The sequence below is a fragment of the Centruroides sculpturatus genome, unplaced genomic scaffold (genome assembly GCF_000671375.1).
Source record: "Centruroides sculpturatus isolate CEXI.00-Female unplaced genomic scaffold, Cexi_2.0 scaffold1827, whole genome shotgun sequence".
NCBI lineage: Eukaryota > Metazoa > Arthropoda > Arachnida > Scorpiones > Buthidae > Centruroides > Centruroides sculpturatus.
This window is the reverse complement of record NW_019386028.1, coordinates 41,321-58,060: the sequence shown is the minus strand read 5'-3', so window position 1 is coordinate 58,060 and position 16,740 is coordinate 41,321. Positions and strand designations below refer to the sequence as shown.

The window sequence follows — 16,740 nt, the reverse complement described above, 5'->3', positions numbered from 1 at the left end:
TCTTCATCATAGTAGCTCCAATCTTTAATTTCAGTTCAATCAGTCGAAAATCTAAGAAGATTTATACAAACTTTCATCCCCTATTTTATCCCCTTAGGGGTGGAATTTATCAAAATCCTTTCTTAGGGGATGCCTACGTCATAGTAGCTTTATGCATGCAAAGTCTCAGCCCGATCGGTTCAAAATTGACAAAGTTTCATACAAACTTTCATCCCCTATTTTATCCCCTTGGGGGTAGAATTGATCAAAATCATTTCTTAGCGGATGCCTACGTCATAACATCTACCTGCATGCAAAATTTCAGCCCGATCCGTCCAGTGGTTTGGGCTGTGCGTTGATAGATCACTATGTCAGTTACCTTTGAGTTATATATATTTAGATACGTTTATACGGTTCTTACTGCTACAACGACACATTATCGCTTACGAAATCATTTTATAATAATTTGGCGCCTTTCTCATCTCGAACTTGTTGGGAAATTCTCAAAATAAATCATGATTCACAAATCAAAACAAATGCAATTAAGGCAAGAATTGAAAAATCTGCCGATAATCCAACCTGCAGACTATGTAAAGAAGCTGATGAAACTATTGATCATCTCAGCTGCTGCAAAAAATTGCACAGACAGACTATAAACAGAGACATAATTCTGTAGCCAAAATGATCCATTGGAACCTGTGCCACAACTATCATATACCTACAGGAAAAAATTGGTGGAAACAATTTAGAAAAAGTAGTTGAAAATGATTGTGTCAAAATACTATGGGACTTCCGGATTCAGACTGATAAAGTTCTGGAACATAATATGCCAGACTTCACGATTGTGGAGAAGAAAGTGTGGATCATAGATGTCGCCATACCGTGTGACAGTAGAATTGACGAAAAACAACAAGAAAAACTTAGCCGATATCATGACCTAAAAATTGAACTGCGACGTCTCTGGCATAAACCAGTACACGTGGTCCCAGTGATTATCGGCGCACTGGGGACTGTGCCAAAAGATTTTAGTCGGAACTTACAAGCCATAAATATTGACAAAATTACTATCTGTCAGTTGCAAAAGGCCACCTTACTTGGATCTGCTCGCATCATTCGAAGATATATCACACAGTCTTAAACGCTTGGGAAGTGTTCGACTTGTGGTTTTATGTTTTTGGTAACCAGCATTTCTACCCTATTTGCTGTGTGGACATTGAAATAATAATAATAAGCGAACAGCCCAAACGGTTTAAACTGCGTGTATTTCCCTTACTCGTGGTTGTTTTCTCGCTTTTTTGCAGATTCACATTTCTAATAACGGCGGAAGTGTATGGCATCAGTCAACAACTGATCCATGCAAAATTTAAAATTTTTTGAGGGACCTTAAATCGTCGAGAAATTAACACAATAAAAATAATAATAAAGGATTTTCTTTTCTGTATGCATGAATGTTAGTGTATTTAAATGCACTTTCAAGATTAATAATGACTTTGATTTTTGTTGAAAATTTCTGAAATTTTGCAGTTACGTTTGTGCATCAGGAACATTGATGGTACTAAATAAAACGTACGGAGATAGAGGGGAGGTCACTTGTCATATCTCTTTTAGGAGAAGCTAATGAATATTTAACTATTCATTACCATTTACAGAAGGTTGATCGTGTTTCATAATACCGATTTGTATATTACCCATAGTTCCAGTTGTAGGAACTAAAATGAAAGCAACTGGCCCACGTGCTGCTGTATATTCTGAGTTTTACTTTCGATAAGTAAGGTTTATCTAGCGCAAATATGCCATTTAAAATTTCAGACTTTTGGGCAGGTTATGTAACTACTCTTTCCGAAGCAAAATATTTGCAAACTGAAATTATTATAATGTGCAAAAATCGCGGTTTTAACGTTTCATGATATGAAATACAGTCAGTTCTCAAAAGAAGTGATTCGCAAGTGCCAGGACCAAATAAGTAGTTATGAAAATCGCCATTCAATAATACAGTTGTCCCTCTATAGTCCGACGTTTTTTAATCCGACATGCTCAGTAGTCCGACGCACCTCCCGCCAAGGTACCCGTCCCTGTTACGTGTCTGCTTGCACAGAAGCATGTCGCGATGTGAATCTCCCCATCCAATTTTTACACGATGACACACATTTCGTGTGTTTTATGTGAGCAGTTCTGTTCGAACAGTTGGAGTAGAGAATATTGTAAGTTACTGCTAGCAAAACAATGCGAAATATGTAATTATTTACGGTAATACGGACACTTTTAAAATCTGACACACCTTTGGTCCCATATCTGTCGGATTATCAAGGGACAACTGTATTTGAAATGAATTATCCTTATTAATTTTGATAAAAATATTCATTTAATATTTTAGAGATTGTATTATTGATAAATAAATTATAAAGTATTACAAAGACGGCCAGATGTCCGAGAGATCAAGGTAACAACCTACCACTATGAGAAACCGAATCCCGGATCGAAAAATCTAGTAGAAATTTTCCTGAGATGGTCCAACCGGATATTCCGTTTACCGTCTCCTACCACCTGGGTCACCTCATTGTTGGTTTGGATTAACCCGCAATGAACTTGATTATACAGGCTTTCTTAGTTTTCACATGGCGGAAAGAGTTAAAGTATTATTTATTTCGTATTTTATTATTACCGAAATATCTGTTTGATGGGGTTACAGCAACACAACTCATGTAAATCTGCCAAAAGAGATTCCTTCCGAGAAGAGTTTCTATGAGAAACAGGTTTACTAATCTCAAGTATCTGATAAATGTTTTATTTTTGCCAGGAAATATAGACAAATTTTACAAATAATTTTAGGTATAACGGAGGCTGCATATTTGAATATGCACGCGTATAAAGCATAGCGAGCAGAAAGTAGTGCTTCATTATGCCTCAGTGTGCATTATAGATACTCCAATATGCAGAGCTTGTATGTGATAAGTGGTAAAGCAGCATTGTAAGTTTTGTCCTTTGATGATAGGAGCGCTCCGTAGTAACAGCTTTGTATACACTCGCTCATTACCCGGCTATACCAATTATTATTAACATTTTCCCCTTTTATAATGAATAGTATGCTAATAAAGACATTATAATAAATTGTAATTTAAATAAATTTATTTACAACATTTAACAGCAATTGCTATAAGTTCAATATTATTTACTTTTTTTCGTAGGGAAGTCGATATGTCATAAATTTGCAAACACACAATAAATACGGGTGTCTTACTTATAAAAAAAAAACATTTTGTGTAAAAATAAAAATGTTTGTTTTTGATGTAGGTAAAAATATTCGGCATAACACTTGGTAATAAGAGAGGGCGCTAATAATCATTACAGTGGAGTGCACGAAGCAGAGCAGTTTTTGGTTAGCGAAAGGTTGGTATTGAATGGGAAAATTTAAGAACGAACGATTCCATATTGGGAAACAGTAAATTTAGAAGACTTCTAATAGTGCACTTTGTTCACGTTTTAGCTTGTTGTCTGTGGACTTCTACTGTGGAGTAAAGTACTGTACTTTTTCGTTATTTATCTCTAATTGCTCCCTGCGAGGAATCCAGCAGGGCAACAGGTATTTTCGTGAACTTATCCCGCCAACACAGAAGGAATCCCACGCGGTCCGGGAACAGTAACAAACCTTCCTACCTAGGAGACACCCCTATACCAAAAAATTCTAATAACCCACATCTCATCAATCAACACAACCACAAAATCGCCCACCATTCTCCCATGCACGAAGCAGCCTCCGATAATCACCAACTTCCTCTGACATCACAACAACACTCGAACTTCATGACCTACTACGAACTTCTCCAAGATGATGGCCACTACCCAATTAGCGTGCAGAGATTCAGCAGAACACATAACGGTCGGCGCCTTCTCACCGGAACAATTAAAATCGATCTAGCGACAGATCCTGTGCCATCGATCTAGTGATGGATCATGTGCCGCCCACATTCAATACCTCTGAGATAAGTGTAATCGTCTTCTTGACATCTTCAAAATCTTCTTTAATAAAAACACGGCGGTATCCCTAAAAATCTCCGTCATCATCATCATCAAACAGTACATCAATTACCTTAAAAATGCGAACAACGACCGTCTGTTTCTCGAGATTTTACATGATATTTACTACCCCACTGGAGCCACTTTGGATAAAGTCCTGCGTGTTCATTTCACCCGTAGCTGGAACATTCATCAGAATATCTCTATCTTTCCTGACAATCTTCCCCGTCACAATGTCCTCCTTCACACACACCATCACATCTCTGTCGACGATTACGATTTTCAGCGTTCGAACAGCCCTGGCGACAGCATCCTTCAATATTTTAATATCTGGCGTAGCCACTACCCTGCTCTCACTTTCATTGCCACCGATGGCTCCAAAAAACTTCATATGGTCTCTGCTGCGTATATAAACGACACCCACAATGGTTCATTACAGGTAATGGCTTATTACACTCTTTACCCCGACTCCTCCATATTTACCGCTGAGGGCTATGCCATCTTGCAGGCCATCACTTATGCTACAGCCATCCGCATCAGTGCTGTTCTCTGCACCGATTTCAAATCCATCCTGTCTTCTTAAATAACTACAACGTAAACTCCCCTACTATCATCCGCAGCATCCAGCACCACCTACGCATTCACTACAGCCATGATGAACACACACACCTCGTCTGGACTACTTCCCACCTAGGCATCGACATTAACGAAAAAGTTGACGCCCTCGCCAAAAGTAATCCGTTTAACTATGTTATCTCCAATTATATAACCCCCGAAGATCTCCTTGCAGCCATATACTCTGACCATCATCACAACATAGAAGACTCCTGGAATCACTACCCAAACCGCACTAACTACCCTTAGCTCTATGACAATCCACATTCCAGCTTACCCACAGTCACCGATCGTTATATAAACGTTTTAGTAAACCGTGCCAGGACCAACTCAATACTTACTAATTACAGTACTTCCTTTACACCCGGAAAGTCAAAAGTACCGATAAATGCAGTCATTGCCCCGATCAGATCGATACAATCTCCCACCGCCTCGATTACTGTCACACATTCAACGCTGTTCGGTAAACGATTACTCGCTTAACACACAAAAAACAATACAAATATTTTCGATTACCTAAATCTCTCTCTCATCTCCACCCATCAGGAGGACCTGACTGCTTACTTCAAGGAGTACACTAAAGCGTACCGCTACTAAATTGGCGGTAAAATCACTGCTCCCCTCTATAAACATCTACGGGACGCAAAAGCCAAGTAGCCAGTGTCCAATCCCCCCGAAAGAAGGAGTGCACGAAGCGCATGATATTTTACAACAAAAGTCTAAAAAACTCAAGTTATGTAAATATTTTGCATTCTACATATAGTATAACTTTTCCTCCTAGATTGTTTGTGTTTCTGATCGTACAGTAGATAAAACTTTACGTATATTTTCCACGAATCAGGTAATTCAAGGTTTATTACTAAAAAACAAACTGTTCAATAAATATAGCTCATTTCACAACTATTTATTGTAAATCATCTAAATGACTTTTAATTCAAAGAAATGTTTTCCTTAAAATATTTACATATACACATTTGATTTTAAAAAATATTTTACTGATGTAATTAAATTTATTTCTATTTTTCGATTACATAATTCACTTTTCTTTAAGTTACGTTTAATAAACTAATTCTAAAATTATATATTAATATAAAGAAATCATAGAATTTTCCATATTGAAGAGTTATTTGACAAAAACATTGATTACTGTTGTTAAAATTGAATGATGATAAAGAAAAAAAAAGCAGTAAAAATAAGAAAAGAACAAAAGCTTTTCATAAAGTAAATAAAATTAGAAGCTTTTCACACGTAAGTCTTTAAATATAAATAATATAAAAGGAAAGATTCGGGTAAAATTTATATGAATGTCACGATCCACGCTTAAACGTTTTATTGTGAAAGAACAATTTCAATAGTGATTTTCGCACGAGGAAAGTGAATTCTAATGATATGCATTTATCCTCTTATCTATAAACAATACAATAGATGAAGGTAAGCACTATTACATTTAACTTATTTTCTCAAACTTAAACAATATTTAAGTAAGTGTGTTTTAATGCAATTACACGTATTTATGTATTATAAACGATAGAAAATTTACTTTCTTAATCGTAACTTCTTTTATTGTAATTAATTACTGTATATTCAATGTTAATTATAACAGCTTGGCAAAGGGTGGTAAGAGTATCAATCACCCACTCTGATGAATTTCGGGATCGAGTTCGGTAAAAGATGCTGGAGTTTTTTCATGGACAATATTTATAATAAGCCAAATAGGCACGCAATAATATTGATCGAGTATTGAGAAGGGGTTTCTATTAACTATTGTGGTCGAATAACTAAAACACGGCTAATTAGTCGTGTTTTAGCCATTATTCACAATGCGCGGATAATCAATGGGTTAATAACCTTCACTATGAGAGCGAATGCGTTTAATAAATTCAAGTTTTTTATCTTCGAAAAGAATTTGAATTTTTTAATACTACATAAAAATGGGCAATAAAATGTAAAGCATTTCGAAATGTCGTAATATCTTTATANAATGCGCGGATAATCAATGGGTTAATAACCTTCACTATGAGAGCGAATGCGTTTAATAAATTCAAGTTTTTTATCTTCGAAAAGAATTTGAATTTTTTAATACTACATAAAAATGGGCAATAAAATGTAAAGCATTTCGAAATGTCGTAATATCTTTATAACAACAAGAGAATTCTGCCTAAGCGGTGACTTGTCAATCTACTTCAATTTAATATTTATATGATTTAACTAACTGTAAAAGTATTGAGTAACGCCTTAAGAAATTTAAAATACAAAAATTAATTAGCTATGTATTATCTGAAAATATTAATTTAATTTATGCAAATTATTGTAAATTCGATATTGTTAAGGAATAAAAAAACTAAAGTATTATTTGAATATTAAAATGCGAATAAAATGGTACCTGAAAAATTGATTGTCGAAGGAGAAGTGGAAGATCTGACTGGTATATATTCGTTATAAGTTTTTCCTGTAATTTTCTTACTTTCTGAGAGGAGGGAAAATTAAACAGGTTTTGTTTTCCACTGGCTTATTTTATAATTGATATTCTATTTCGGAATAAAAGAGTTTATGATCGTGTCACTTTTAATATAAAATGATATGAATATTATTTATGTTTCATGTAAGGATTAAGTTTCGGATTTTCTAATCGAATTTGATGAGTGATCACATAAGCCAGGTGGTTACAAAGCGAGGTTTTACTGTATATATAAATATTAAAAAATACGAACAAAAATTAATTACAAAAAAATCAAACAGATAATAAATGAAAATATGCTTTTACATTGCTTTAGAATGTTGTTTATTTACTTATTTTCTACACTTGTCACAAATGAATTGAGCATAGTCATTTTCTACATCTGTGCAGTCAACATGAGCCCACAGTTTACATTTATAGCACATAATCCACTCCTCCTGAGTAATGCCATATTCTTCATGACAATATATACAATATGTATTTACACCGTTATTTTCTGGTTCCTTGGGACTTGTTTGCTTCTTTCTTTTACTTAACTTTGAATCCGGATTCTCTAAAACCGTTGCCTTTCTGCGAGTTCCGGATTTTTTATTTTTATTCTTTGCTTCTAATGAGACTTTATATGGGGATCCTGTTATTTCTTCTGCCTGTTGTTGTTTGCGTCCCCGATTGGAAACCGTTTTTTTGGGTTTTGGAAGTGGAGATACATCAGAAACTTTCAATATCTTTTCATTTTTTGTACAACTATTGTTTTCACCTGGCGGCATGGTGATTTGAGATGAAAAGGAAGATGGCAACGGCTCAGAAGAGGAAGCTGGCACCGGTTCAGAAGAAGAGGAAGATGCTATATTTTGAGAATTTAATACAGCACTTGCGCCCTTGANTTGAATGATGATAAAGAAAAAAAAAGCAGTAAAAATAAGAAAAGAACAAAAGCTTTTCATAAAGTAAATAAAATTAGAAGCTTTTCACACGTAAGTCTTTAAATATAAATAATATAAAAGGAAAGATTCGGGTAAAATTTATATGAAAATCACGATCCACGCTTAAACGTTTTATTGTGAAAGAACAATTTCAAAAGTGATTTTCGCATGAGGAAAGTAAATTCTAATGACATCCATTCATCCTCTTATCTACAAACAATACAATAGATGAAGGTTAGCATCATTACATTTAACTTATTTTCTCAAACTTAAACAATATTGAAGTAAGTGTGTTTTATTGAATACACCTATTTATGTATTATAAACGATAGAAAATTTAGTTTCTTAATCGTAACTTCTTTTATTGTAATTAATTACTGTATATTCAATCTTAATGATAACAGCTTGGCGAAAAGTGGTAAGAGTATCTATCAATCACCCACTCTGATGAATTTCGGGATCGAGTTCCGTGAAAGATGCTAAAGTTTTTCCATGGACCATATTTATAATAGGACAAATAGGCACGCAATAATAGTGAACGAGTTTTAAGAAGGGGTTTCTATAAACTATTGTGGTCGAATAACTAAAACACGGCTAATTAGTTGTGTTTTAGCCATTATTCACGATGCGCAGATAATCAATGGGTTAATAACCTTCACTAGGAGAGCGAATGCGTTTAATAAATTCAAGTTTTTTCGAAAAGAATTTGAATTTTTTAATACTACATAAAAATGGGCAATAAAATGTACATCATTTCTATATGTCGTTATACCTTTATAACAAGAAGAGAATTCTGCCTAAGCGGTGACTCATCAATCTACTTCAATTTAATATTTATATGATTTAAATAAATCTAAATGTATTGAGTAAAGCCTTAAAAAATTTAAAATACAAAAATTAATTAGCTATGTATTATCTGAAAGTAATAATTTAATGTATGCAAATTATTGTAAATTCGATATTATTAAGGAGTAAAAAAATAAAGTATTATTTGAATATTTAAATGCGAATAAAAATTAAATAATGGTATCTGAAAGGTTTATTGTCGAAGGAGAAGTGGAAGATCTGACTGATATATATTCGTTATAAGTTTTTCCTGTAATTTTCTTACTTTCTGAGAGGAGGGAAAATTAAACAGGTTTTGTTTTCCACTGGCTTATTTTATAATTGATATTCTATTTCGGAATAAAAGAGTTTATGATCGTGTCACTTTTAATATAAAATGATATGAATATTATTTATGTTTCATGTAAGGATTAAGTTTCGGATTTTCTAATCGAATTTGATGAGTGATCACATAAGCCAGGTGGTTACAAAGCGAGGTTTTACTGTATATATAAATATTAAAAAATACGTATATTTCAGAAAAATAATTAAGTACAAAGATAAATTAAGTTTTTATTTACTTTTTTTATTTTTCCTCAACAGTTCGCTTGAAGTAACCTTACTTTTATCACTTGTCTTCTATTTTTCCTTGTTTAAATTTAAGACTGCAAATTAAGCAAATGTTCTAAAAATAATCACTTTCTATTCTAAAACTCTAAATGTTTATCTTAATATTTTATTTGCCTCTTCGAATTTATAAATCATAAAAAAAATTATATATCTGTAACATTATCTAATTGTTATTCATTGTTAAGAAGTTAAAATTACATTTATAATTTATTATCTGCATTTTTATAAGTGTTTTATCTGTGATATTTTATGTTAAAACAATAGTTTTAACATGAAATATCCAAGTGATAAAATTTCCAAGTGATAAAATATTCACTTGGAATATTTTATCACTTGAAAATATTGTGATAAAACAATATTTCAAAGACTTGGAAAAGTGCCTATTTCCAAGTGATAAAATATTGATTATTTTAAAGCTTGAACATCCCTTAAAATGAATTTTCATTTGAAATACCTTAACTAAAATTTTGTATTTCATATAAGAATTTAATAAAAGTAATTAATACACATATATAAATATATAGTAATTGAAAACTTTACTTTCATAATACTTTTATTTCAAATATAACACGAAATACAGTTTATTCCATTGAATGACATTAGTGAAACGAAGTACAAAATTGTAGTAAGTAACATTTTGATAATATTCAAATATAAAAAATTAACAATTTGCGTTTTTTAAAATTATCAAAACATTTAGGAGAATTACAAGTTGTAATCAAGATAATAGCGCATCAATTATCTTTTCGCTGCTGCAGTATTGACTTATGTCTTTTATCTAAGTATGTATTTGTAAATAAACAAAGAAACAATACAGCATGAGTAGTATATACAAACATTGAAAAAATAATCAGCTGATAATTTTGTTCACAGTGTTTTCCTGTAAAATACTGACTTGCAGACCATATAGTAACAAAACAAGCGATGATCATTTGAAGAATTTGAATTATTGTAATTATCATAGCAATAGAACGAGGCACCTTTACTTTTATTGCTTTTGCAGCAAAATACATATACATGAAGCTATGAACCAACAAATTCATTGCGCTATACCAATACCCAGTAGAAAGTTTGCCCGAAACATTGTATGTTGTTAAAATTAAAGTTAAACTATGGTGATACCAATGTAAGAATATTAATTTCTGTTTTCGAAAGACGATAAACAATGTATCGCCAAATTCAATGATTTTTGAACATGCAAATATACAAACCCAGAATTCAGTGGGGTGATTTTTTAAAGCAAAACTACTATTACACACAGAAAATGTGAATCCAAAATCACGAATAATGATCCACAATCCAGGAACCATTCTTATTGTTCCACAAATACTAAATAATGCCAATAAAGTATTCCAGAAGAAAAGTGGTCCACGGAGCTGATACGGTTGCTTGGACTTCATATAATATTGCAGAGTGAAGATGACAATAATGTAAATAACTGACATATGTATGACATATGGTGAAAAACATTCAATCAATTCAAAATTTATATATTTTAATAGAAATTGTTCAACATAAAGCGGTTCGAATTGTCCTTTATACTTGGAAACTTCGATTGTATTATCCATCATCTAGATAACAAAATTTATATAAATAATATTGTATATACAACACGTAATACTGAGCATAAGTAATAATGAATTTTCTTTAAGTATTGTAATGTTGCGTGTATTATTGTATATTTGAAAATCTTTTACAACTTTTGATATTATTTTACCAACAACTTTAGAAAATGCATTAATTAAGCAATTGAATTTTAAGCGGAGAAAACATCCATATATTAAATGACAGCTTGATATATAAATTTTCATGCAGTTGTCAACCATTTTTTAATATTAGGGCGAAACAGGAAGACAATTGAAAACAAGCAATTATTTAATGTGACAACGTCACAATACCTCGATGCCATTTTTCATTAAAATTTTAATTAATTGTAATATAGTATATGCTCTCTACATTAAATAAGTAGTGGCTCGCCCTGTATATGCATATGATTTTACATTATCACTTACAATTTTAGTCATTTTGACATTATTTTAAACGTAAAGTAAAATAAAATTTTCTTTTGATTTTACTTAGAGCCAGCACTTATTTTTCTATTGACTGCAACTGAAAAGCGTTCTAGACCCGAAATACATTTTGCAGAATGATTATCACAAATATTTGATTTGACCACATAAATAACGTGCATTTCTGTATGATAAGTCTTTGAATTATCGTGTACTATATGACATAGAAACACAAAGTAAATTATATTTAATATTTAGAAAATATACCCCTCTAATTAGTTAAGGAAGGTGATTATGTGGCAATAACTTTTGGATCGAACGTTAGTGTAAATCACACGTTTCCAAAGTGAAAGCAACACCTTGTTTTACAATAAAAACCTGTGTAAACCAGAATATCACGTACTGAATATTTTTTTTTTGGTGTGGTAGGTTAGATGCGACTCCAACGCCAACATACCAAACCTCATAATATAGCCTCATATAATAATATGAGGTTAATGCCTGTTATGAACTAATCAAACCTTACTCAAACTTGAAATACATTTAAGAATTTCTAAAGAAATAACTAAACGTGTGAAAATGTTTGTAATTGAGTAATAGAGTGCCCACCTTCTATACTAATAGAAATTAATAATAACAATAGTATTTAATGTTATAATTAAGAATAAATAAATAATTATATACATTAGGAATTATAACCTTAAATTTAAACTTAAAAACGCAAATCTTTTATTATCGTCATTACAATAAGGGTAGGTTTTTACTCTTTAGGGATTAGAAATTATACGAATCTAAAAGCACTGATTAGAGAATGGAAAAATATAAGAAATTTCTAATACAGTATTCATTACCAATGTATTATCTGAAAATAATAATGTAATTTACTCAACTTATTGTATATTCGATATTATTGGGTGCTAAGAAAAATAAAGTATTATATGAATATTAAAATGCGAATAAATATTAATGTTACCTGAACGGTTAATTGTCGAAGGAAATGTGGAAGATCTGACTGCTTTTTCCTGTAACTTTCCTACTTTTTGAAAGGGAAAAAAATTAAACAGGTTTTCTATTTTACTGATTTATTTCATAATTGATAATTTATTTAGGAATTAGAAATTTCATAATCGGAGAAGTTTTTCCTTTTCGATTTTAATATAAAGTAGTTTGAATATTATTTATATTTTATATAAGGATTTATTTTAAGATATCCTAATCAAATTTTTATATTAAACAATGTCCAAGTTAAAAAAAAAAAATAATAATAATAATATAAGAGTGTTATGGGAAATGCAATGTTTAAGCATATAATATTTTTTATTTAACAGATCGAATATAACCCGCACTTAAGCTCTACGTATCTGGTCTGTATTTTCTTCTGTTTAACAATATGCAATATTATAAATTGAAGTACAAAACGTACAGGAAATAAGTAATACAGTAGAGCCTCGATTATCCGACCCCCGATTTACTGTCACCTCGGTTAACCGATTGTCCTAGTCGGCAAATTTCAAATGTCCGCTAGTGATGTGGCGCTGCAATATTTGGCTGTGTCTTGGCTACTTTAATATTTTTTTACGTGTTTTAGCTGGAAACACTCATTCCACCATGAAAGGAAGCCAGTATTAAAACGAGGCTTAATTTTCTAATTTATAACGATATAATAGCGACGATTATTATTTTAAAAAATTTTTGTTAGGCTTAACATCGATGAAAATTCAACGCGAAGTAGATTAACAGCGACATTCTAATATACTAATATAATAATTACATGGGATATAATAATATACTACACTAATAATGGATTTTTTCATACTTTTCGGTTATCCGACTTTTCAATCATCCGACCAACCCCAGTCCTTAATTGAGTCGGATAATCGAGGCTCTACTGTAGTTTTAAAATACAAGACAAATATACATGAACTTCAAACTATTGCAAATTTGCAGTAGATTTCTTTCAAGAAATGTAGAAATACATTACGAATTATTTTATATCCAGAGATGGAGTGAATAAGGCTATGAAGTGATTGCAAATGTTTTATTTAAATACTGTATTTTAACAAAAGAATTTATTAAACATCAAATCACTATATATGCAAAAGTGTACAAATATCTCACAAAACGGTTTAGAAGCTATGCGATATAACTGTACAGCTATAAGCTTAATGCTTAATATTACTAAATGTTTGTGCGATGCTACAGTATAGATTATATAAAATTATACTGGTTTTAACCTTATTGCAAATTATTGCATAATTTATTTGCAAAATCAAAACTTGTAAGAAAATCTATTTTCCTAGAATGTATAAAAAATGCATTATTTCTGTATTTGCTAGTAACTGTGCGAAAGACAATATCATTTTAATCTTACACTAATTATTTTTAAACCTTAAAAATATGACAAGGAGATAAAAGTTATTGTATATTTTAATTGAAATATGATCAAATTAGATTAAATCAGTATGGTTTCATAATTCGGGAACGACCATTCCACAAGTACACGAGCAATCTATTCGTATTGAAAAAATACTTTGATGACATACATAAATCAAATTACAAAGCATTTCAATAATATTATTGTGAGGTATTATAACACATCACTCCCCTATCGTTTAAGTAATTAAACATATCAAATTATAAAACAGCAAAATGGTTAATTAATTTTGAGGGTAGAGACAAGTTTTATAAAAATTGTAAATGCTAATAGAGTAATCCTCGATCCTTAACCAACAAAACACGGCTCTGGAGTCGGAGTCGGAGTTGGAGTCGTCAAAAAATCCGCCGACTCCGACTTCTTTTTACTTCCCAACTTGTTATGTATATAAATCGGAAAAGTATTGGAATCGAGTCAAATTTGACCCTCTAGTTTTTTTTTTTTTTTGCAACTCTACACGTTTGGAGACCTCCCGAACCACTCAAAAAAGTCAATAAATGGGGAAAAAATTCCCGTCCGTGTGTGTGCGTTTCGTATGTGTCCCAACGACTAATTTGTTTAATTTCTTTATTTTCTATTCTGAGATATTGAACAATATTTTAGAATGAGTAAAGTTTAAGAAACGAAATGTGGCACTGTGGTTTGCGTATAAAGGGACATTAATAGAGGAAAAACTGGTATTATGGAACACTGCGGGTATTATGGAACACTGCGGGTATTATGGAACAACTCCATTTCGAACTGATACTGTAATAAAAGCGAACTGTAGCGGATTGTGGCCGAACTGAACTAGGCAGACATCCATAGCTAGGGGAAAACTCGTTTTACTTCAGTCGAACGGTTGTCCATATTTAATAAGCAAATTTGTTTATTTAAAAATTCGAAAGTTTTGAATGAATTTAATTATTTTTAAAATATAAATCATATAGTTGTAGGTTCACTGGTGCATGTATTCCGTTCCAGAGACTTAGGGGTACATACTAATCTGTGTGATGTTCACGTTTTTTAAATTTTGGTCTCGACAGACATAAGTTAATTCGAGATGGCGATGCGTGAAATACGGACCCCATTGCTGCTTTTACAGTAATAGGAACTGAACTTCTCCGAACTCTCTCTTTGCAAGCAGACATTCGTCCGGAGCAATTTGTGAAAAAGACACTAGGTAGAAAGTCAATACTTCCCGAGAATATCGAAAAAGAGCTGCGGGAATATATTTTGTTGACGGAGGTCATATTTTTTTTTATTATAAAAGCATTATTGCAATAAAATACATTGGAGTAAATAATTTTGTAATTATTTAACATTTTTTGTACTTTCCTGTTTGTTTTTGGCTATATTAAAGTATTTTTTGACAATATACGGTAAGGTTCTGTATTACCATCCGATTTTCTCTAAGCCTACTTTCTGACTTTTTGTACAAAAACCTTCAAAAACCATACTTATAATTACACTAATGAAAAATCCAATTAGGAACATTTAGATTAATAGTTACCGGTACGATTCGCACAAAAAATGTGGGTGTAGTTATGATACCTTGTTTACAATTCACTAAAATGTAATTGGGGTTCCATAATACCATAAATACCATAATTCCATAAATGTGGGTGTAGTTATGATACCTTGTTTACAATTCACTAAAATGTAATTGGGGTTCCATAATACCGCATTCTCCTCTACAATTAAATTTTGGTTCTTAATTAAAGGTCGACAGGGTGAAAACATAAAAGGGGTCATGTGTCATATCTCTTAATTTATTAGCGTTCAAAATTAAAAACAGAAATAAAACTCCTCTCTACCCTCAAAATAATTTTTTTTTGTCATTTTATAATGGTACAGTAAAACCCGTTAAGATGTTCTCGCCTAAGATGTTAGAATGTATATGGGGACAGGATTTAGTTCAACCACTTTGACGCTTAATAACTAACTCCTGTGTCCTCATCTGACTCCGATTCTGACCACTCTGACCACAGAAATGATTAGACTTCAAACAGGGTAAACAAAATTATGCCCCTCAGACAGTCTAACATCCACACATATAGAAAAAAAAACTCAAATCTTTTGCATATCTCGAAATTTCAAGGTGTCATGAGTCGAAAAATGTAAAAATTTGGAAAGGGTCATTTTTTGACCCGGAGCTACACTTTCCTTCTGTATAACAGCCGGAAAAGTAAAAATTATCGAATACATATTTATATATTACTTAGAGGAGTCTTGTAGCGTTGGAAAAAAATTTCTATGCTCTATCTTTATTAGAACTCTACTTATTGAATCTTTTATTCTGAGGTAACGTGATACCATCAGAATTTCCGGGTCTCTTTCGGTAACAAGTCCTCCCTTGGTCGGAGTCGGAGTCGGAGTCGGAGTTGGAGTTGGTAGATTTTTACGCAACTTCAGAGCCATGCAACAAAATTTAATAGCATCTATGTCTGTTATAGGCGCGCATGCAGAATTTTTTCTACCTTGTTTTGATTCTTTTCCAGTTTAACTTATCTACAAATGTACAGATTTGCAAATACTCAGAGAATCAAATTTGGCACGATTCCAATTCCTTCCCTTTTTATGTATAGGCCTACATAACAATGGGGAAATTAAAAATAATTATAAATCGAACAAAATTATTGTGACATCGCCACAATGCCGGCTGAAGTTTTTAATCATATATTTAATTTATTTAATTTAAAGCATATGGTCTGAATTTCAAATTATTAGCGTCTTACCCCTGTACATCATACTTTTTCTGATAACAACAGTCATGCCTGTCATTTATGTAACTCTGTGCTGAAGGAAAGTTTTGAATCGAAATCACGTAACTTTCAGTCTACAGCAGAAGTTAGTACAGTAGAGCGTCGTTTA

The 16,740-nt window shown here is 32.0% G+C and overlaps 1 long non-coding RNA gene across 1 annotated transcript; it reads left to right on the top strand.

Annotated features, from left to right (window-relative positions):
* Positions 1-6: 6 nt before the first annotated feature.
* On the top strand, positions 7-16,740 carry LOC111613205. The gene is made up of 3 exons (XR_002754736.1): positions 7-177; positions 11,738-11,741; positions 16,730-16,740. It is a non-coding gene; the product is annotated as an uncharacterized LOC111613205 (long non-coding RNA).